This window comes from Ambystoma mexicanum, chromosome 2q (genome assembly GCF_040938575.1).
Source record: "Ambystoma mexicanum isolate Mex_15411 chromosome 2q, UKY_AmexF1_1, whole genome shotgun sequence".
Lineage (NCBI taxonomy): Eukaryota > Metazoa > Chordata > Amphibia > Caudata > Ambystomatidae > Ambystoma > Ambystoma mexicanum.
Window position 1 is genome coordinate 768,632,534 of NC_090924.1, and position 22,675 is coordinate 768,655,208.

The following is a 22,675-nucleotide window of genomic DNA, read 5'->3' on the forward strand; positions in this document are numbered from 1 at the left end:
TTGGATTTGTCTAGCGTTTGTAGTATCTTGTGTGTGTAATGTGTATATGTGCCTTGCTGTCCATGGTATATATCTATTCATAAGTATTTAAAGTGATCAGGACACCATAGTATCAGGAACCTCAAATGGTGTATTGCGTGCTTCGCAACCTAAAGGGAAAGCGCAAGATTTGTTCGAGTTAATACAGATTCCTGATAGTTTTCCAAAATGTTTGAATATCTCTAAAACACATGGGAGAGAGACAGATGGATCATTCAAATACAATAGCATATCATCTGCATATAGTGATATCAAATGCGCTTCTCTGTTCACAGTTATGCCAATGTCTCTGTATTGTCTGTGTAGTTTTCTCTATTGCTAGCGCAAACAGCAAGGGGGAGAGGGGGTAACTCTGGCATGTACCTGGAGAAGCATGTACTTTATGAAAATTCATTGTAAATAAGGAAACTTTATCAACAGAATGACATGAATAATGAATGGTAATCAGATTTCACTTATCCTACGCATTTTAAGATTTTGGCATAAGATTAATATATATCTTGAACATATTAACTGAAATGCTGATTGAGATACAAAGGTTTATTCTGGGATGGTGTTTCTTTTAGATGAGATAATTTGGCTATTATTATGGCGGGGATTTAATACTTGATAATGGATTCCGTTTAAAAAGAAAATAGGAAATATGATTTTATATGATGTATTGTAATTATGAATAGCTATGATGCCATTTTGTATTTTATGTGTTTTATATGTTTATAATTTGTTTTGTGAAAAGTTTCATTTAAGCTAGAAACATACAATAAAACAAAAAATAATTGTGAGAGACTTGAGCTAAACATAAGAGCTCAGTCCAAGTATCTTTCTGTGTGTAAATGCAGCTTCTCAGGTAGTGCTTCAAGGTTTTATTACTTTTCTCAGTTCTCAGAGGGCAAATGCCGCTCCATTTTCAATAGATAACTCTTTGCTCTCCTGAGGCTTGGTATAAACCGGGCACCCAATCTCATATCAAGACTGAAAGCATACCAAGTAGCTGATAAATAGAGCTGTTTCAATTTTAACGACAGTAATTCAGCTAAATCATTACAGTATAGGAGAGCTGAGCTTGCTTCAGCTCAAGATAAGATTACTACGTACCTAAAACCGATTAATAAACAGGGTGATCCTATCACAGCCACGGTCGTGGAAGCAGAAATGAATCCTGAAAGTGAAGGTTTGGTGGATATTGACCCTACTGAGATTGACCCGATTGATAATAATTCACTCATGAATATGGTGTTAAACCTAAAAAAATCCAAGTAGAAGGGAGTCTCAGGTGCTGAGTGTAAATGCTGAGTGCCTGCTCACATCTGGGGTCAGCGGACAGTTGGTAGCAGATTCGCCTCAAGCTACAAATCTTGAATAATCCACCGATTTGGAAATAATTGCGGCTAGGGCGGGGGCGCTATCGTCTTGTGCAGATGACTCCTATTCGTCCTCAGATCTATCAAATGAAGATCTGGGGAGCGAACCAGAGAGTTTGAAAATATTAAAGGCCTTATTCCCAATCTTTCATGCTATATTCAAAGAACAACAATTCCTGAAGGAGAGTGTGAGCAAATTGGTGGAAGTGGTTTTAAGTAATACAGTCTATAAGTCTTCTTGGTCCCAGACCGACCCTTATGCTCTAGCAGTTGCTGACACATCACAAGTGAGTGTAGTTAATGAGAATGACTCGATTCTCACAGTCCATGATGATATTGAAGTCCTCCCAACTAGCCCTCCTTGCCAGGGGCTGCAAAGAAGAGATTTGGCCCAAAAAAAGATCAGGGCCTATTGCAATTGCCAAAAGAAGGAAATATTGTTAAAAAAAGCCTAAACCTTCCTGCTAAAAAATAAAAGGGGCAAAACTAAAGCAATAAGGTGAAACAAGCACTGGCAATTGCTCCTTCAGATAGGCTTAACTGTGTTGAGTGTGGTCTCCAAAGGGGTCCTCGGGACAGTAGTGCAATAAGTGGAAAAAAAGCGAAAGGTCTTCCAGTTACAAGTAAGTTGTTGAAACAAGGTCAACTTTAACCTTGGTTGGGCAAAAATAAAAAATAAAAAATAAAGATAAAGATAATACAAACGTTGCCTCAAATAGGGTTACCTCTTTTCTGTCTGATGATCAAGTGGAGGTAAATTGGGACATTAGCGATCAAGGTGATCCTCCTCCAGTCCAGGTGCCTGCCCAAAAGAGGACGATAAGCATAAGTGATTTATTGTGTAATTCGAAACTGAGCTCTAGGAAGATTCAAATCAGAGACACGTTTTCCTCCCCATGTAGTCCCTTTCTGAACAGATCAAACGTATTGGAACTTTTTCACCAAATTTCAGAATTCCGGGCTATTAAGACCAATGACTTAAAAAGGGTAGAAGTGCCTAAATCCACCTATAAATTCAACTGGGCTATTGTCCACTTTCTGTCCCCAATTGTCACTGAATGCATTCAATCATACACACCACAATTTTTGGAAATGGTTTATGAGGTATCTAGAATAGAAGAGATATTGCCTCCCAAAATTCCTAAATTAAAGCCAAATAATGATACTGCCAAAATGAATAATGATATTGTCCTGTAAAAGGTAGAACTACAAATTATCAGCGGTCTTAGAGAAAATATCCCTGGTATGGGCAGCTTGGCTTCCCTCAGTAATCAAGGTGTGTCTTGTGAGATGGTGGAATGAAGCAACGCTAAGGTTGGGGGACATTTAAATTATATTACATGGAATACTAGGGATTTCAATTCATTTATATCAAACTAGGTGGGTATGCCATTCCAATTGGAAACTGACATTTTTGCACTGCAAGAAACATGTATGCTGGATGAATTTAAGACAGATAGCTACCAAATTATTCAATGCCGGGCTCAGCGATTTACTACTGGAAGACCTTCGGGTGGCCTCCTCTCAGGGGTCAGATCGGAGCTGCCCTTGTTGTAATTTAAACAGTTTCCACTCTCTCCATATATCTTGAGTAGTATTCTGGAGTGTTCAATTGGTGATCAGCACCAAAATATTGTTATTATTAATATCTACAATCCACCCAATAACGTAGTTTCCTTACAAATGATCTACGAATTGAACAAGATACTGGCTGAGTGGACCAAAATGGACTCACTTTTATTAATTCTAATGGTCTGTTGCAACTATTCCTCGGAAGTTGGAATGTTGGTGGACATTCCATGTGCCAGGAATTGCAGATTGTGGATTGATTATGTCTTTGTTGCATTCGCAATGTGCCATCTGATGGGTGCAATGCAGATAATTCAGACTATGGCAAGTGATCATGTGGTTAGAAAATTCACTATTGACCTGTTGTTAAAACCGGAAACAAAGATTGTGGGTGCTGTAAGGGTTAACTTGTCTGGTAATCAGATTTATTGGCCTGTACAAAATATGGAAAGGTATACTGCTTTCTTTGACTTATTCTGTCACAAATGAGTAGCTAAAGAAAAGGTGTCTTCTTGTCAGCCTTCCTCCTGGGCTACTCGACGCCCGCTCCCCTGCTCGCTTCTTGTTCCAGCTGAGCGTGGGTTGAGCGGTCGCCGGCAGCCCAGAGGGAACTGCAGGCCCTGGAAGCCCTGCCCGTGTCCATCCGTGAGGAAAGTGTGTTGTTGTTAAAGAATTTAAAAGTTTCATTTGTCTCTGCGCTCCGAGCGCGTTGTTGTTGCCTGATCCCCCCTCCCCTCCCACTTCCTGGTTCTCCTCTTCTTCCCTCCCGCCTCCCTGCCCGCCCACCCCCACCCTCTGATTGGCTGCCTGGCTGCCTTCCTCCTGGGCTACTCGACGCCCGCTCCCCTGCTCGCTTCTTATTCCAGCTGAGCGTGGGTTGAGCGGTCGCCGGCAGCCCAGAGGGAAGATACCTCCACTGTGTGTCCGCAAACGTATGTTGATGGCCGTGGGCCAACCATCTCATGCACGATATGACAGAATATAGGTTTTCGAGTTTGCCAATGAACGGCCATTTTGATGAAATAAGAATCGCCATTTTGTTTTCCTAACCATTGCTCATTGCTTTCTGTTCTGATTGCTTCGCATTGCATTTTCCGCTTACACTGCTCGACTGTAAAACATTGTTGTCTGCACGTGAAAGGACAAGGCTGCAGGGCAGCAAGGATAACAAGAGTTTGTTGAAACACAACGTAGGCAGCGCCAGGAAGAATGCCCAGCTCCCTCCCGAATGTAGACTTGAAGCAGAGCTGCAGGGCATTTAATCATTTCGCAGATGCCAGCCAGTCTTGTTATATGGTAGAATATGTTAGAATAAAGCAGCTAAAGGCTTGAATTATGCTCTTCTTATGGCCCCCCTTTGCTGAGCCCCTTTAGAGCATGTCGGCTCCCAGGACACAAATAGCACCTCATAGATAGCAAGGCCTGGAATGCAACTCTCCCCCCGTATGTAGCTCGTAGAAGCGCTGTGTTCTGTTCAACAACTGAAACGTAAAAAGGATTATTTGGAAGTTGAAGCCATCCAGAGCTCTGGGCCCAGATGGGATCCCTAATCTAATTTACAAACATAATCCAGAATATTGGGGATTATTTTATCCCACCTTTTTGTGACTATCTTAAATACAGGTGCTATCTCTTTGAGCTGGAAAGCTTCTATCTTGATTTCGGTGTTCAAATCCAGGGTGAGATAATCCTGAAAATGATTGTCCCCTAGCAATGACAGATGTGCGTTCGAAGATATTTTCTCAGATACTATTATGGGAAATTAAATATTGGATTAAAAATTCCAGCCTTTTAGCAAACGGGTTTTAGACAGGGGATGGGCTCCTTATCTAACCTATGGTTCTTGGTCCTTCTGATGTGTCAATGTATGAAGAGAGAAGATGACGCTCTCTGTGTATGTTTCATAGACTACAAGAGGGCCTTTGACACGGTCGATAGGGGGAGATTGTGGACAAAACTGTGTGAGTGGATGTTGAATCCAACTATCCTACACTTTATCCAAGAGCTCTACACAGACACTGAGACTCAAGTGCAATTAAATCAAGATGGCACTCTCAGTGACAAAATCAAAAACAATTGCGGGTTAAAACAGGGATGCCCTCTGGCTCCTACCCTGTATTACCTATATGTAGCAGATATGGGGCACCACATAAAGGACATCCGCTCCTTTCAGCTGAGGATTGGTAACGAATTTGTAGGCTTGCATATGGCGATAACAGCCTACTGATCGACCGGACACTGAATGGACTCCAGCGTAGGATGAACATCTTATGTGCTTATTCTCAGCTGAATAACCTAAGTATTAATTATAGTAAAACTAAAATAATGGTTACAAATTTGAACAAAAAGGGGAAAACACGTTTTAGATGGACTATGGATAAGCAAGCTATTGAAGTGGTTGACTCATATATATAGTTGGGGGTACATATCTCTAATACTCTGAGTGTAAAGGCTCTTGAAAATTACGTGAGACAGAAAGTGGAGCGTAGATTTATCACCGTATTAAATATGGTTAGATAGAATATGGGAAGTTCCATTGAGGCCCTGTTGAAGTTATATAAAGCCTGCATTATTCCTTCCTTAATATATGGACTGGAGAGCTTACAAACAAAGAAAGATCCTGAGTCAGGAAACTGGAAGGGACATTGTGGAAAAGAGACCTAGGGCTGTTGGGAAACACCTCCATTGAGGCAATAAACTGTGAATTGGAATTAATATCTCTTGAAAACCAAGTAAAAATAAGGATGGCAATCTTCTTCCTTCGTATGGTGGACAAGAAAGATGCTGCGTCTCATAAATTGTTGTCAAAGGATCTTACTAATAACCCCATTGGGGAATGGGTGCGAGATGTATATCAGATTTTGGAGGAAATAGGTTTCGAGCCCTCATTTGATGACCCTATCAGGGTCAGTGAAATGAAACTGAAAAAGAAGGTTGAGACCTGGGATAGAAATGAGAATGTTTATCACTAGGTACATTTAGAAAATATCAACTTTATGTGAAACAGGGTTTTCCTATGAATGTTCCCTGTGACTCTACCTTACTAGGTTATTTATTTGTAAGGGTGCGTAGGTTTAGAATGAACCTAAGGTTAGAAATGCACCCACATTTTCCCTGACTGGTGCTTGGGAGGGGACTTCATATGCGATGAGTTACTGTAGGCCATTTAAAGCAGCAGTTGAAACCCCTAGGCACTTACTTTCCTCATGTCCTAAACTAGTGAAAATCCATAGCCTATGCTGGATTGAGATATGAAAAAGCACATTTTACTTTTGATTGTGTATGGGCCTCTCTTTAATCTGGTAGATCAACCATGCTAAACTTTATGCTTTACCAAATGTGGATACAAATCCAGGAGATGTCATCGCTCCAGATACTTAAGGGCGAAGTGTTTTACTTAAGGGTTCATTTAATAATGAATTGTATAAAATAGTTTTTCGTGGTTCTAGGAATTACTTTTTCGCTTAGGGGTTTTATGGAACCATTATTGTATTAGAAGGATTTCTGTATGTATTAGTATTTGAAATTGTTTTGGGCTTTCTATATAACCCATGTTTTAAAACCCTGTTTCTTCTTATTTTTACTATCTTTGAAACACTGTGTTAAAAGGTTTATTTAACCAATGTAACACTATAAAATACAAAATAAAAAATCACTACAGTAAACTGCCTTTGAAAATATAGCTCTCCCACCACCAATACTCGTGTGTTTGTTGACATGCTCAGAAATCTATTAAGACCATCTGATTACACAGAGTTACTGAGTTTCCAAGGAGTGGACAAATGCATTGACAAGGCCAGAGGTATTTCGCCTTTGGATTTTGCTTTAATATAAGCATGACAGCTTCCTCACATTCTTCCAAATCTGAGTCCATTCTAGCCAGTCAATTCCCATTCTTTTTCTCCCAACATGTCCAGCAAATACGGTCATGAGCCCATTTCAACATCGGTACTTTCTGGGTTTTAAATAGTGTGAGCGTAGCAGCAAAGCAGCATATTTCTGAACAACAGGGGGGTAAAGTTTCATTTAACGCGTGCTAATACACATTTAAAAAAAGCAAATGAGGACTGACTGAAAACCACGTGGGGAACTTAAAAGGGAATGTTGTAATTTTGTGGCCATCCTATAAAACAGCGACTAGGTCAATGCCTTTTTGTGCTCACAAAAGAAACAAAGAAAATAACAACCCAATCAGTTCCAAGGTTGTTGCATATTTTGCGCTGTCTTCTTCACCTGGTTTACTCAGAGAATGTTCTTCACCCTCGAGTACTCCATTTCCACAGTCGGCTTATCCTAAGACAACATGCCGGGTGGTCTCCTTCCAAGTACCAGTACTGCCAGGAGATTTAGTTGATGCTTACATATTTTAATGTACATGTTTCTACTGATCTAGAGGTTGATGTGCGACTATAGTAAGTATTCATTGTGATGCCTTCACCCTAAATGTAAATAGAATGTTAACCATATTTATTTTGGTCAGGGAAAACTGCACATCTTTGACCCAAGGTAGCTGCAAGATAATACATTTTTGTTGTTTTCATAATTAAATTTGTCAGAATATTAAAAACTCATTGGGCCTCATTACGAGTCCGGCGGTAACTGAGCCGGAAAAAACGACAGGTTACCGCCGGACACGTATTACCATTCCGCCTCCGTGATTTCCGGAATTACCGGGGCATTACGAACCCGGTGACCCGGGAATTCCGGAGGCTGAATTGTGTACGTCCCCATTCCCATGGAGTCCTATAGGACTCCATAGGGATGAGGACAATGGAAACACTGGTTCCGTCTATGACGGAGCCAGTGTTTCCATTTCCGCCTGCAGGCGGGTGGTGTTAAACCCGCCAGGTCAGACCTGGCGGGAGTGACACCTCCCGCCTGCAGGACTCGGAATCAGCCGGTCCGGAAAGAACGGTGGTGGCGATTTTACCACCACCGTTCTTTCCAGACTGGCTGACACATAATGAGACCCATTATCTTGAAATGTTTTTGAGTCATGCGGGTTCTTCCTTAAATATCCCATATTCTCTTTTTACGGGTTACGCAATCAAGCTGCAAATCAAGGATGCTTTATGGATTGTTTTTTTAATTTGTCCCTGAATAGTTACTGTAGGTTCAGTTACCATGGAATATTGGGTAAAAAGTATTCAGCATATTAGTATGCTATTGGCTACTTCAATATGGCTTTAAACTAGTACAATTTAAAAGATCTGTGATTTTATTGTTACACTGTTACATAACTTACCGTGAGTGGATACAAAATGGAAACAGGAATAATCAACACATAAAAAGGAATATTATTGGCAAAAATCACACTGACATTGTTTTTCTCTTTCACCAAAATTAGAGAATGCAAATAATCCTTGAGTCAGCAACCAAGAGAGTAAAATATGTGGAGAAACACTTTCCTGGTGCATTGAGATGGATGGTCCTTCAACAAATATTTCTTTTTAAGAGCAGGCCAGCAAAATAACATTTCGTGGACACTTTAGGCTTGAGATACAATTCTGAAGTGAAGAAATATAATACACTATGTCAAGGTCTCGTCCAGTACCCAAGATAAATATTTCTCTGCAGGTGCAAAACATTCAGTAGTTATTTTCTGATACAACGCACCCCAGAAGAAGTGTCCTTCATTTTTTTAATTTATTTTTTTAATATCTTTATTGGATTTTCAACAAGTAGTGACCAACAAAGGATCATTGATTAGTCAATGCAATATGCATAATCCAAAAAACAACATAACATAACATTCCCAACTCTCACTCCCGACCCCCTCCCTCCGAGACCTCAGGTACATCCACTTTATTCTTCTGGACCTCGCATCGGGCCAGGACTGTCGGTACTGACAGAGGTGCTGTCTTGAGCCAGTGGGTGGAGCAATGGCACTGTTAACGCCACCCATCGGAGTAGTTCATCACTGGAGTCCAGCCTCTGTACCTGAATCGCTGTCTCCCAGGTCGCGGTCTCAGCGGCTATCCATCTTTTCAGGTCACCCCACCAAAGGTCCTCGCTTAGGCCTCCGGTTCTTTTCCATCCCATGGCTATGCATCCTTTCGCTGTGATGTATATCAAGTCTTTGAGTTTATTTAGGGGCTTATTCTTACTGTTTCGCTTATACCTTCCCAAAATACAGGCTGCTGGTTCGTGAATTTCCACTTCAATCTCCGCGTTTGCTACCCTCTCCTTCACCTGGGCCCAGAACCTCTAGACCGTCGGGCAGCCCCAGAACATGTGGGTCATTCCCGCCCTCGGCTCATTGCATTTGGGGCATGTCTGGGTTGTGGCTCCTTTGAACCTCGATATGGCATCTGGTGTGAGGTAGGCCCTGTTGGTAATGTACAGTTGGATGAGTTGGAGGCGGGCATTTGTAGAGATTTTTTTATGGTAGTGAGTTATTCTCTCCCATGCTTTGTCCTCAAATTCAAGGCCCAATTCCCTCTCCCACCTCTCTCTGTATTTAAGTTCATTCTTGGTAGTGCCCTGCAGTAGGGCTTCGTATAGTCTGGAGGTTGCGTGGCCCCCCTCAGCAGTGTCCAACATCGACTCAATGATATCGTTCTCCATGACTTGATCGGTGGCCTCTGCCCATCTGTCCTTCATGGCCTGTGTCACTGCTCTGTGGAGCAAGAACTGGCCTGTGGGCAGGCCTGTGGACTCGCTGAGGTCAGTGAATGGCATGAGCTCCTGTTCGTAAGTGAGGTCTCCTGATACTGCCACCCCGTAGGGTTCCCACTGGGTGCGTACTTCCTTGTGTCCCCATGAGCGTTTAGCCATGACTGCTGCAATAGGGATCTGTGGGGAATACGGGTCTGTCGCCCCCACTGATTTACAGGCCCGCTTCCAGGGCTGGGATCCAAGTCTAGCCAGGTATGGGTAATGTCTCAGAGCCCCCTTGTCAACCCATAGTAAGTCTCGGAGTAACAGACGAGGCAGAGCTGGTTGGAGAAGTCAGGTGTCAGAGGTGGTTTCATCTGCCATCCATTGCGTCACATGCCTTAGTTGGCTAGCCAAGTAGTAAAGTTCGAAATTAGGGACCTTCAATCCCCCCCTCTCATAGGGTCTATGGAGAATGTCCAGCACCGCCCTGTACCTACCTCCCTGCCAAAGGAACCCCCTACAGAGTTTGTTTATGTCTCTGAAAAAGGAGCGAGGGATGTTGAAGGGGACGTTGGAAAAGCAATGCAGTAACCGGGGGAGTGCCACAATTTTGAGGAGACCCGCCCACCCCGCAACTAAGAGTGGGAGCTTACCCCAGAAATCCATGGACTTTGCAAGGGCATTTTTAGCCCTAACCATGTTAAGAATGTGTTCGGTGCTAGGGTTACGGTGTATGGTAACACCCAAGTATCTAAACGATGTCACCTGCCATTGCAGGTCTAGAGGGGGCAGGGATCTGTGCTCCTCTCTGTACAATGCAGCAAGGGGATAGAGACAGTACTTATCTTTGTTGATCTGAATGCCCGTGTGTTTGTGGAAACCATCTAAAGTCTCTAGAATGTAGGGCAGGAGGTGCTCCGGGTTGTGCAGGTACAGCAGCATGTCGTCTGCATACATAGAGACGAGGTGTGTCTCCCCGTCAAGTTCGATGCCTCCGTCTCCGTACTCTTGCCGGAGATATGCGGCTACAGGCTCCGCGGCAATAATATATAGCATAGGGGACAGTGGACAACCCTGCCGTGTGCCTCTGTAGAGGGGCCATTTCTCCGAGTATGTCTTATTGGTGCGCACTCTGGCTGTGGATTGGTGTAGACCAATTGGGTCCACTTAAGGAAGGTGGGTCCAATCCCCATCCTAACCATGGTGGCATATAACCATTCCCATCTCACCGAATCAAAGGCCTTGGTGGCGTCTAGTGACGCCACAGAATATTTCTGAGGCCCTTGCTCGGAGCTGTATATTATGTGGTGTAACCTGCGCAAGTTTTCGGTGATCGAGCGCCCTGGCACGTAGCCAGTTTGGTCCTGGTGAATCAACAGGGGGACCGCTCTACGTAATCTATTAGCAAGGAGTGCAGTCAGTATTTTGTTATCCACATTTTACATAGATAGTGGTCTATATGACCCACAGTCCGTCTCGTCTTTTCCAGGTTTCAGCAAGGGGATTATTATGGCTTCTCTCGTGGAGTCAGGGAGGATACCGCGTTCGTAAGCCTCGCTGTATACCTGTGCTAGCAGTGGGTCAAGGGTCTCCTCATATGACTTATAGAATTCCCTGGGAAGGCCATCCATGCCCGGTGCTTTCCCAGATGGTAAGGATCTAATTATTGCTTTCACCTCGTCGGGGGTGATTGGGTCGTCTAGGGCTTCGGCCATCTGTGAATCTATTTTGGGTAGCTCTATGTTATCCAGGACGTCCTCTATCTCGGTGTCAGTGGGGGGCAGTGTCTTGGAGTATAGGTCACGATAGAACTTGGAAAAGACTGAGTTAATCTCTGCCTGGGTGTGCGCTGTGGTGCCGTCAGGTCTGAGTATGTGGCAAATGGGAGTCCTAGGGGTTTCCTTTTTGTAAAGCCAAGCTAAGAGTTTACCGGGTTTATCTCCCAGCATGTGCGTTCTTTCAGTGTGCTTAGCATAACTTAGTTTCCCCAAGGTTTCCCAGTGCGACAGGCAGGTTTGTCGCAGTTTGGTAATTTCCTATAAATGTTCTGGAGCCGAATCTGTCCTACTCTCCAGCTCCCCCAACTTCCTTTCCGCTCCCAACAGGGAATTAGTGATGGACCTCTGGGCGCCCCCCACCACGGCTATCATCTCTCCCCTCATGACTACCTTATATGCCTCCCACGCGGTACCGACGCATTCAACACTGTCCAGGTTGTTTTGCCAGTATTCATTGGTACTGTCTTTTATGTGTTCGCAAAAGGCTGCATCGAGCAGGGCCTCGGCCCTAAGTCTCCACGTGGGAATTGGGGGTCTAGGCGGGTATACCTCCCAGGTGGGCAACAAGGGGGAATGGTCGGACAACACCCTTGGCAAATACTGTGCGCCGCTAAACGTGGCTTGCTGCCCCAAACTGACTAGAATATAGTCCAGCCTAGTGTGGACATTGTGTGGCGGGGAGAAGAAGGAAAATTCTCTTTGCTCAGGGCCCTGTTCACTCCACAGATCACATAGGGCCTCATTACACGGAAGGCGGTAAGGGTTAACGGTCACCGGTAATGGTACCGGTGGCCGTTAACCCTTACCGCCTTACTACGAGGTCCCTTTGCGGGACCCGACATTAACGGCTGGTGTAGACCAGCCGTTAAACTAGGGACCCGCAAAGGGACCAGGGTGCTAATTACGGTACCGCAATTAGCACCTTCCCCATTCCCATTATGCCCTATGGGGCAAAAATGGGAATGGGGAAGGGCAATGGAGGAAGGAGGAATTACCGCCCCGCAAACCTTGGAATAGGGCGGTAATTCCCCTTTCCTCCATGGCGTAACCAGTAATTTACCGGCATGGACCAAGGTGCTTATTAACTTAGACAATATTTTGGCTGGGGGGGATGGGCGGGAGTGTTTAGTATCAGACCTGTCTTTGAGGGGATCAAGGGTGCAATTATGGTCTCCCCCCCAAATCATAGTGCAATTTACATAAGGGCTCAGTCTCGAAAACAGGGAGTGGAAGAAAGCGGTGGCATCATGATTAGGAGCATAAGTACTAACCAGGCATAGTTCCTTCCCTTGCATGGTACCTTGCACAAGTGCCTTCCTGCCCTCGTCGTCCGTCTTGGTGCTCACCACTCAATGGGATGTTCGGGTCGATCCAAATCAGGACCCCTCTTGCATAAGAGGAGTAGGAGGATCCGATCAGGGTCCCTCGCCATGTCTTGGCTAGCGCCTTCAGTTTTTCCGTCGTCAGGTGTATCTTTTGAAGCATAGCAATTCCAACCTTGCATCGTCGCAAATATGCGTGTATCCGGCGTTGTTTCACAAAGCTGTTCATGCCTCTGACGTTCCACATCATTACTTTTATTTTTTCAGCCATAGGTGCCGTGGTGTCCGTTGCTCCTCCTCGGCCTCGGTCGAGGTCCTGTTAATGATGTATCTGTCGTGCAGTTATCCTGAGGTCTCTGTGTTTTTTGTTCAAACTTCCCAACGTGGGTGCTAACTCTCCGTTTCTCCCTCCCATTAAATAAACTTCCCCAACATAGAACTGGTCCAGTGAGGTGACCCTCGTTCTGACTGTCCCGTTTCCGCTCCTTAGGACCAGGCATGGTCTTCTGGTGCCCTACGGGCGGGTAAACGTACCCTGAAAAAGAAACTCCTGGGGGTTGGGGGAGCACTTGCTTCGGCTTTCCGCAAGTAGTATCATATCAGCCGTTTAATAGGCTAGGTCCTTCTGCTGATACGCAGTTGTATTAAGAAAAGTTCTCCTGCGGTTTTTGGGAGGCGGTTCAATGCGGCTTCCGCCTTTTGTCTTCGATGTTGGGTAGTTGCTGTCCGTCCATCCAGTCCCGTGCCTGTTCCGGGGTGTCAAACAGGAGGGCCCTGTTGTTGTGTATTACCTTTAGCCTTGAGGGGTATAGAAGCATGTACCGCAATCCTGCTGCTTTCAATCTGGCTTTCGTATGTATGAACTGAGCTCTGCTCATCTGTACTTGGAAGGTGTAATCGGGAAAAATCGCAATCTTGGCAGAGTCCCTCTTGATCTGGCCACCTGATCGTGAATCCGCTAAAATGACCTCTCGGTCCCTGTAATTCAGTACTTTTGCTATCATAGGCCTAGGTGGACCGCCTGGTGGTGGTTTCTTCGTGAGTGACCTATGAGCCCTCTCTATGGAGAAGCCCTGCGACAGCTTTTCCACGCCAATCTCCTGCAGCAGGAGGTTCTCCACGTAGTTGGTGGGATCCGGTCCTTCAATGCCCTCTGGCAGGCCGAGAAGCCGGATGTTGTTGCGGCGAGCCCTCCCTTCTGCCTCCTCCGCACTGTCCTCCAAGTTCTTGACTCTCTGCTGGAGGCCATCTACGTCGTGCAGGAGTTGGGTTTTTGCTTCGGTTCTGCCAGCCAAGGAGCGGACATCCTGACGTAGGAGGCCCAGACCTGTGGCCACGGCGTCGATTTTGTTCACCATTGTTGCTTGGAATGTCTTAATGGCCTCCAGTAGTTGGGTGTTGCTGGGTTCGGCCACCGTTACAGTGGGGCCGGTTTCCGTCTCAACAGATGCTGTGTCTGAGGCCTCGGGGTCGGGGAGTCCATTGGCCATGAAAGCGTCTATGGTGGTCTGGCGCTGCTTGGACTGAGCCCCCTTTGGCGTCGATTTGTTCGAGCGTGACATTCCCCTGGTTCCGGCTATGTCTGTGGGCTTCGGGCGCTGAGGGCTGTTTCGGTGATGTGCGCTTTCCTCTGTGGCCTTGGGTGAGGCTCGCGGCTTCGAGGTGCGGAGGCTTGTGTTGTGCCTATCGTTCGTGGTCCCTCGGGTGTCTCGGTAGCCCATGCAACGCCGCCGATGCCCCGTTCGGCAGCTGTGCCACAAAATCGCTCTTCCTGTCATGAGCGGTTGTGCGGGCTTGTAGTTCCGCGGTCCGTTGGGCTGGCGCTGGGTTCCCCGGGCTCAGTGTGTGAGAGCCGCCATCTTGGTTCCTTGCCGAGGGGTTATCCGCGGGCGGCAAAAACAAGTCTTTTGGGCTTACACCCTCGAGTGTGGAGGATCCTGGAGCTTCCCGCAGGCGTCCACAACAATCGTGGTGCTTTGCAGGGTCTGTTTAATGTTTCAGAGCCATAGAAAACAGCTTATAAGTGGCACATCTAGCGGAGCTCGCCGAAGTCGTGTCCTCTCTACATGGCAGTTAGCCACGCCCCCCAGTGTCCTTCATAAATTACCAATTACAAATAATAACATCAGTTTTAAACAGTGACAGGCTATCTTCTGCCATCAAACCTCCTGTGCCAGTGGATGTCACCAGACTGCATGCGGTAAGACATGGAATTGCTGACAACATATTGTGTTACCGTATATTTTGAAGTATGGCTCAAAATATTCCATGGTGCGTACTATGTTCCGTAGTAGAACCAAGACTTTCGTTAACAAGGATAAGTGTAGCACCCATGTTAAAATGCGTGGTATGTGCTTACTGGAGAACAATTCTCCTAACTTGCTATCAATCAAGCCCCATCGGTGACCAGACGCTGGCACAGAGCATAGTCAGTCTAAACATTAAGATTAAAGAGTGACACATGTTCGATGACTATGTAGTAGAGACCACACACATTTATGTCGGGCAATTCTATCATGAGTATCCAGTAAGGCAGCTGTACCGCTCGATATGTCAGGGTTGCTTTTCACAATGGCAGTGTGCAGCTCTGTATGCCAGATGCTCAACATGCCAGAAGTATTGCTGAACATAGCAGTGGTGGTGCTCGAAATACCATGGATGCTGGTCTCATACGAACATCCTTACCCCACTTCCCCAATCTTTTTGAAAGTTAAAAAAGTGTGTTGATGCCAATATAGAGACCAGGCTATCCCAAGAATGTGGCACCTGAAATGATCATGGGATCAACTTGAAGGGCTACAGCTTATTACAAGCGAAACCCATCGTTGCCTCAAAAAGAAAGGGGTTCTTATTAGATTAAATCACAACTGGGCAGTTGGCAATCTCAGCGGGTAGCAGGATAGGCTGTTGATCTCAGTGGTGGGTCAGGAAATAAAATCTGGATCAAAAATAAACATTGTGCAGGAGTGTGGCAAGTGAGTGTGGTCTGCCGTGGATTCTGTTTTAAATTGGAGCTGATTTGAACCTACAAAGTCTTTTGAGACTTGCCATTTTCGGAGGTGGAGACAGAATCTCTCCATTACAAAACGATTGTTTCCACGCAAAGCGTGGCAAAGGAGTGCAGAAGTGAATGTGGACTGCCGTGGTCCGCTGTGGCACGGTGGGGCTGGGGCCTTTGCACTCGGCATAAATCTTTTCTGACAATCTGGAGACTTGATTAAGGGGTTTAGTGGTAAGTGGGATATGGTGTGATAAACTGCTATAAATCCCATTAAAACCCAGCTATGCTTAGTGCATCTTTGTGCAAACGGCGACTAATGTGAATTAAAGCAACATGGTGTTGTCTTTTAAAGAAGAAACAGAGACGCCTATCACTATTACGCCCCTTTTAGAATTGGAGCCTGTGGCGGCGGGCATTGTGGGGACTACTCCTTGTTATAACATCTCTTTATTTTTCTGTTTTTAAAAGAATAATGCTCAGCGTGACTGCAGACTTTTGTCATTGAGACGCCTAGAAATATATATGTAATTCAAAACATTGGTTTTAGATCATTTGTATTTTGCAGTTGGGAAAAGATAACGACTTAGCGGTGACTGCGGTCCATTACGCCTTTCAGCCAACCTGTGTAAACCAACTGGGTGCCTCATTGAAAAATGTATTTCTCTCTGCTATATTATTGAGGCAAATACCTGGTAAAATTAGTTTAAAAACACTATACCTTGAGGAATGGCAAACAGAGGGCTACTGCAAACATCAGTCAAACAACTTTACCAACAGTGAGACATGAAGCAGCCTCAACGTCTGAAGCCATGAAAAGGGATACGATCACAGACTTTTTTAAAGGGCCTACTACTACAACGGTTGTGGTTCATCCTGAACGTAGAATATGTGAAAGTCTGAATAGCTCAATTGCTTGTACAACGGCTGAGTATGACAACAGTAATTCGTTGTTGGAATTATGCTATTATTTGCACGCTGAAGTACTACATTTGGAAGCGGAAGCAGACATACCAGAGGCAGCAGCAACTCAACTAATGAAAAAACTGTAATTGAGGTTGGGGAACAATCTGGCACTGCGAGGCTCTCCTGTACTCCACGTTTAACGGGAGCGACTGAAGAATATCCTAAAATGACAAGTGATCTAAAAGACTTAACTGAGGCTGTTAGAGGCTATTAGATTACTGATAGCACTGCTAATGAAAGATCAAAGGATCAAGATGCTCATTATTTAATGGCAAGTTTTGCCCTATAGATGTTATTGAAATTGATACTCAATATTGTATGGCATGTCCAAAAGAATACTACTCTGCTAACTGATTTAATAAAAAATAAAAATGAATGCTTGCAATAAGAGAGGCCCTGAGTTCCTTTCTCAAGCTGATCATATTATCAACCGTACTATGTTTTATAAATTACCGGCAGCAACTCACTCTGATGTAATGGAATCTACAAAGGTCGAAATCCTAGCCGGTAGTGATGAGGAGGATGAAGGAATACCCTCATCAAGAAGAGAAAGGAGATAAACTAAAAAGAAAATGGATAAATCAGCACCAACATCCTTATTGGAGGGTTGTGATCTTGTGGTAAAGTCCCATTGGGAATGGTTTTGTTCATTCTTGCCACCTGTCACTACGAAATCCTGATCAATCATTGAGATAAAATCCTGGAATACTAAGGGCCATGCCCATCTATTTAGCCAAGATGGTGTTAGTAAATATCTGTTTCCGGAGGATATTATATTACTTCAGGACTCTTGGTTGTTGGGAGATGCATTGTTTGATGGGTATACAGCTCACTTGCGATGTGTCAATAAGGGCGAAAAAGTTCGCCCATTTGGTGGTCTTGCCATCTTGGTAACTAACGGCTTGAAGTCAAGAGCGATAACATTATGAGATAATAATAAGAATGTGGTAGCTGTTGAAGTACAAATTGAACCCGATCATAAGTTATTAGTGGTGAATATTTATTTTCCTCCAGGAGAAAAAGGTACTGTAGATATTCAATATAAAATGAATGAACTGTTGGGCATACCAATAGAGGCTAACCAGGATCTGAGTGTTATCATCTGTGGCAATCTCAATGCAAATTGCTTCATAGTGAAAACGAAATATACTTTAACAACAAATCCTTCTGGCTTTACCCGCAGATGTGATAACAAAAAAAAAGCTTTAACCTGAGTAGATTTCTTTCAAGATTTAGATCTTAATATGCTCAACGGATCAGCGAAAGGGGACATTCTACCTGCCCCAACATGTTGCAGTGGGATTAGAACCTCTACAACAGATGATATCCATGCTAGTGAAAAATCCCTCCAGTATGTACCTGATTTGCAAATATAATTTGTAAATTTGAGTGATCATGCGATATTGTCTCTGCTTTATCGAGTTCCTGCGGTAAAGAATAGTTATTATCATAATGTTGGTGCAGTAAGTGTAAGCTCTGGTGGGAACAGACTTGGCTGGACAGACAAGAACTTAGACAAAAGTAAAGGAGTGAATGTGTAATGTGCAAGATGAATACCTCTATATAAATAGTGCCAATGATACTGTTACATGGATATCATCTCATACATATCGTTTTCTACCAATGGAAAATTTCCAGTTTTTTAAAGAGGGGAAAAATGCTCGTAGGACTTATGATAAGTCGATACAGCCAGAAAAAAAGATAAAAAGATGCGACAAGAGCTACATCGCATCTTGATATCTGATTACCCTGATGTGCAAAAATGATTGTATAAAAGAAAGGTGCAAAACAGTTATAATAACTGGGTAAAAAGGTACAGGGCATCATCTTACAATATGGCTTGACAACTTATGGTAAAAGATTTGGTATCTGGTGACAGTAAAAAATGATGGGCCTCGCTTAAATCAGCTCTTTATAAAGGAGCCAAGGAGGTGGCTTGCTGTATTAATGAAGTAGCCTGGAAAGACCCCTTGGTGGAAAAGTTTGCAGGTAATAACCAGGTATTACAGAGAAAAGCTACACTAGACCTTAGATCTGATGTGGAAGATCTGGTTCATTTAATAAAAGACGTTAAGTCATCACGTGTGCCAGGACAAGATGGTTTATGTAATGTAATATTGAAAGACAATCCCATGTTGTGGGCTGCTATCTTGGAGAACCTGTTTGAGAAAATCATAGGTAGTGGGGAAGTATGCAACTCATGGAAGATGTCCTACTTAATTCCTATATTTAAAAAAGGATTGTGGGACAATCCTGCGACTTTTAGCTCTTACAGATGTTGCCAGTAAAATGTTCTCCTCATTGGTTGTAAAGAAAATCAATAATTTAGTTCAAAATAAAGCAATTTTAAGCTGCCTTCAGATTGTCTTCAGAAAGGGGCTATCTACCAATATGAATATGCTTGTAGTAAACACCCTACTGGAACAAGCCAAAGCGAAAAATGTGCTACCTTTATACATCCTGTTTGTAGACTTCACCTCAGCTTCAGACGCTGTAGATAGATCAAAACTTTGGGTTAAACTTGAAAACATGGGAATGCCATGTCATCTACTCTATGCCTTCCAGCTGTTGTATGATGATAATAGTGCGAGGATAAGGCTGAGTAATCTAGGCGAACTGTCAGAGCCAATACCCATAAAGAGGGGAGTCAGATAAGGAGGTGTTCAGCCCCACACTTTTAATTAACTTGTACATTTCTGATTTTGGAAAAGCATTGGAACAAACAAATAATGCCTTTCCTAAGTGATAAAAATATTGGTTGGCTTGGATATGCAGTTGACTTTATTATCCTAGATAGCACGGTTCTATGTCCTTTCATCGACAGGCATTTCAAAGCATGCAATTTAAACGTGTATGAAATAACGACAAAGTTAATCTATTTTTTTGTTTTTTTGGTGGGGGGGTATCCTTCAACTTCCCTCTCCTGCACTATTTTTAACTCGACCCCCCAACCAGATATCTGTCCTTTCCCACACCCCCCAAAAAATGTGATGAACTTTCACGTTATTTTGTATATGTTTAAATTGCAAGCTTTGAAATGCCTGGTGATGAAAGGACGTTGTACCAATAACACCTATATAGGAATCAGTCCTAGTGTCCAAGCCACCATTAAATACGCTGAACTAAATGGCCTGACGGAAAATCTAAAGAAAACTCAATTCATGGCAGCTGGTAGGAAATGTGCAGGGCAGTATTATATTCATAGCAGTATGGGCATAGTGGAGAGAGTGTCTAATTATAGATATCTTGGCTATGAAATGGTAGCTGATGGAATCAACGAGCAGCTACTGAGAAAGAAACGAAGTAAAGCTCTTTCCACTATGACTGCTGTTGCCCAGTTCTCTAGGAAAAGGGCAGGTTACAGTCTTATTAGTGCATTAAATATCTACAAACAAAAATTGGCTGTGATATTTTTGTATGCCCTTGGAGCATCTTATCGAGATCTCTCTGACTGGGCAGATATACTTTAGGGCCTTATATGGAGGAAGGTCCTTGGTCTTACCACTTATACTCCAGTGGCGGCCGTAAGCCTTGAATTAGGTTTGATATCATTGGCAACTATTGTAAATATTAATCGAGGAAAACTGTACATCAAGATTCAGTTTGTGATGGATAAAACAATCCTAGGTATTGTTAAGTCTGCTCTTATTAACCAAAAAAGTGTTGCACTACGGCGTTTTAAATAGACAAATGAAGATAGGGTGGAAACCGAACTGGGAGTATGTTGAAGTTGTGATGTTGAAAACACTAAAGATGAGCGCAGAGAAATGGGACTGGGTAAATAGTCATGACAAAGTTGCAATGATGAAATCACTGTGTACTTTTGCAAAATGCACTTTACTTTAAAAATACCTCAGTATTGCATACAACTGGTTCCCTCAGTGAGCAAGCAAAGACTTTTTATGTCACTTAGACTTAACAGACTTGAGGTACCCGATATCACAGGAGCTGTGTCCGGTATACCTAAAGAGAGAGAACTGTGTAGACTTTGTAATGGTTATAGGTCAAAGGATCGAAAAAAAAAGGGTCGAATGACAAAAGGGTCGAGTCAATTCGACCGTAAAAAAGGATCTAATTTTTGGGGTAAAAAACCCTTTTAAAGATAGACTAGAGCAAAAAAATATATATATATTTTTAAAATAAATTACTATCCTTTGGTTTTCGGTCGAATGCACTCGACCCTTTTGCATTCAACCCTTTTTGCTTTCGACCCTTTAACTGGACACCCTTTGTCATGATGAACGGCAAATCAAATCTAGTCGCCTTGTAACAATATCTTATGCTGCTATGAATTCTACCTATGTGCAATACCATAGCCAACACATAGCTTTTCTGGCTGAGATGTGTGTCTGGCTATAGCAGAGGACTGTTGATAGCCATTGTACAAGTATGGAAAGTTGTAGTGGGAAAACTGGTATAAATAGTTTTTCTTTTTAAGTAATCTGGATTGATGATTTTGAATTGATGTAATATTTTGATATGCTCTGAGCCTCGCCCCAACTGCGCAGTTTTGTAACCCTCCCCACTTTTGTGCAAAGCCCTCACTCGAGCTCCTGGGTGCACCAACATGAACAGTACACCAACATCACAGCAGAGTTAAAGGCAGAGCGTGAGGTGGAGACAGTCTGCAGCAGTCTAGCAGTCTATCAGCCTACAGTCTTTCAACAGTGTTTACCTGTGGGAGGACTTACATAACCAGCAGCGGGAGCGGAGCGGCGAACGGAGCTGCGAGACGAGGTGGAGACAGTCTGCAGCAGTCCGCTGCAGCTGGAAAGCCGGGAAGCCGCGGCCCGGTATGGAACCCAACCCACTGAAATAAGATAAGGCAGATAAGGCAGAGTCGCTGAAGCAAGATCGGAGGACTGCGGCGAGAAGTGCCGCCACGGATCCGGACGCTAACTCATCCACACATCGCCTGAGAAGCAGCAAGCACCCCCCTGAGATCCCAATCCTCCCCATCGCATACAGGACGTAAGAACATAGCACGGGAACCCGCCAGTCTGGGTGTCCCGAAGGGGTCAACATGTAATGTTACAGGTCCCGCCCCCCACCTGTTGGCAACACGGTGGTTGTAACAACTTCAACCAGGGACTCTTCTCTCTTCGAAACGGCCAGCTCTTTGCAGACCGCTGAGGCGAGTGAGCTTCCAGCGGGGGGTGACGGGCCATGAGAAATGAAATGAAATGATATCTTATTTATATCGTGCTCGTACACAAGTGTTTCAGAGCGCGACCAGGCAGAAAGGGAGGCGAACAAAGAAAAAACAGAAAACAGCGATCTTACTAGGCCCAGTGACATTTAAGAAAGCGCAAGTGCAAGGGAAAGGAAAATGGGGGAGAAGTGCAGGGGGTCGGAGGGGGTGGAAAGTGTGAAGCAGAGGAGAGGAAACATAAATAAATATTAAATAGAATAAATAATAAATAAGGGCTTTAAACCATGGTAGTGCAGCCAGCAAGTGGCAGGTGAAAGTTAGTCAGAAAGGTATATCTGATAAGTGCAGAAGAAACGTGGGAGGGGGACTGTATGGGTACAGATACAGAACTCTAGTGCAGATGGTGGCCTGGAGGCAGTGCAGGAGGGTGGCAGGGTGAGCAGATACCTGGGCCCGAAAGAACAGAGGGTGGCCAGGTGCACAATGCCATGAGAAGAAACAGATCAACTGGGGATAAGGGGGGCAAAGGCAGAGGCAAAGAGGAAGGTCTTGAGAAGTTTCCGGAGCCAAAGATGTTTTTCCTCAAGTTTCAAGGTGGCCGGGAGGCTGTTCCAAAGGGAGGCACCAGTCAAAGACAGAGATCTACCCCCAGCTCGTTTTTTTGCAAAACGACTAACCCCGAGGGAGTTTGAAGTAGAGGAGCGAAGGGCTCGAGAGGGGAGGTATTTACGGAGGGATAGTTGAAGGTATTTTGAACCCAGGCCCCAGAAAGCCTTGTGGACAATGCAGAGAGTTTTAAATTTAATCCTTGCATCCACTTGGAGCCAATGAAGGGATTTCAAGGCTGGAGAGATACGATCCCAGGGCTTGAGGCCAAGGACAAGTCTTTC